The 2130-nt window shown below is 35.1% G+C and overlaps 1 non-coding gene across 1 annotated transcript; it reads left to right on the forward strand.

The window, feature by feature from the left end:
- The first annotated feature begins 694 nt into the window (after positions 1–694).
- On the forward strand, positions 695–767 carry TRNAA-UGC. The gene has a single exon. It is a non-coding gene; the product is annotated as a tRNA-Ala (tRNA).
- Positions 768–2130: the final 1363 nt, after the last annotated feature.

The raw sequence follows: 2130 nt of genomic DNA on the forward strand, positions 1-2130 counted from the left end.
ATGGTCACTATGTGTTACTTTGGCATCGATTGGTAAGGAGTAATGTTGATGTTGATATTACAGAAGCAGGTAAAGGGAGTACAACACCGACAGCACCTTCTGTTTTTCTTTATCCTATTCGGTTTCCTCTCTGTCAAGATTCCCTTTGGTGATAGACATGTAAGTTTCACATCGACTTCATTGTAATTCTTATAAGTAAGTTGACTAAAATAGCTTGACTATGGTGTTCCTGATAATTAATAGCAATATAATTTTTGGGACACCCTGGCTAGGCCGGCTTAGTTCTGCTTGATTTTATAATGTGTTTTTAAATATTGAATCACTTCAGCCGGGAAATTTTAAGGAATCTTAAATGCTTTGTATGTACTTACATCAAAAATTGTTCTGGCCATTTCTATTGGGTTGCTGTGCATGTGTACTATAGAAGGCCCCTGATGCAAATACATCTTGAAAGGAGAAGACTTGAAGTTAGCAAAATTGCATTAATTGTTGAACTACTCCTTCTTAGAAAGGTAATTAAAAAACATCTCATTTTGCAATTAAAAGTGGAACTTTCTCATAATAATAATTTGATTTCAAGATATGGAAATGTTTCAGGTTCTACTTTATATGCATAGATGCCAAGCCAGAATTTCAAAAAGGTAATAAGTATCTGGTTCGGCATGAATTTGAGGCTTTTATGATAGTGCTACTTGCTGTCTTAGCTCAATTGGTAGAGCGCATGGTTTGCAACCATGTAGTTGTGGGTTCAATTTCCACAGATAACACAAAAATCATGTGATTAGACATATATAACGACGAATTATAAATTGTTTGGATAACTTTCCCTTTTGAAACCAGAAGACTTTGAAACTCATTAAAGTATGGCTCATATAATCATGGTGTTTAATTATGACATGAATTAGCATACATTGGAGATGTTTTCCGCACTGAGGTATGTATCACTTAACATATATATGGTGTTTAATTCTAACATGAAGTCACATAGATTTCCATCAACAAAAAACTTAGTTCACACATTATTCAATGGTAACAACAGTTGTGAATTTGTTTGTATTGGCTAACTGGAGTAGTTTACTCTCCTGTTTGCAACAGACGCCTGGCCAGCAGCTATGCCGCCGAAGAACGACTTTCTCCGGTTCAGATGAAAATATGGAAGCTATAAAACCACGATATCATTTATAATTAGCGCAGAAGAATGACTAGCAACTCATTTATCGGGAAATTCCGATATCATTTATAGCTCCAAAACTTGCATTAACAAATATCTGTCTACCCTGAAGTTCAACTATAAAACTACGGTCTAGCAGTCATGATGGAAATATGGAAGGACTTTTCAGAGGTGATTACAAATTCAGATTTAACAGTTGGTCATGAAAACAAAAAACTACGAAACATAAATTTTGATTCATTGTTTCTTTTAGAATGAGCTGTCTCATACTTAGGCCTGCATAAATTTCAGATGATTCAACATACATTCACTGCCAATGCGTCTGTGAATGCATGAAATTGGAAGGCTGCTGCAAGTTTATAGGACGTGATTGTTGCAAAGAGTTGCACTACGGAAAAAATATACATCTACAACTGGAGATTTACAACACTTCGCTATACATCGTAGAAAGTCCTATGTTTTACAACTGGTTTCAAAGTAAGAGTTGTCGTATATCATCACTACCAACCCTTAGGAACAAGGGGTTGCGCTAAGAAAACAAACGACAACTCCTTTAGCAAAACTGTTGTGACGACATTTAGGTATAACAACTTTGTTTCATAAGTGTAGTGACTTAGCCTATCACAATTCTCACAAGTGTTGTTGAAGAACACAAAAATATGATAATGAAAAATATGTTAGAGGGGAGATTCGAACATGAACCTAATGCATGTATGTCTAGCTCATCAACCATCCTTACAGTTCACAAGTTTAGTTTTTTTTTTTTTTAATAGAAACGTATAACAACACTTATAAGTGTTGTTGAAGTTAAAATATAGAATGTGGGAAAAAATGAGGTTTGGGGGATTCGACGACCAGGTTTCGATCTTGGATCCGGGTACGCATACAATATGCAGAAATAGGATTTTTTTTAATGTTTCGTAGAATATCTCGAAGGATTCTTACCTGTAAATGGATGA

Source organism: Papaver somniferum, unplaced genomic scaffold (assembly GCF_003573695.1).
Source record: "Papaver somniferum cultivar HN1 unplaced genomic scaffold, ASM357369v1 unplaced-scaffold_15, whole genome shotgun sequence".
In the NCBI taxonomy this organism is placed as follows: domain Eukaryota; kingdom Viridiplantae; phylum Streptophyta; class Magnoliopsida; order Ranunculales; family Papaveraceae; genus Papaver; species Papaver somniferum.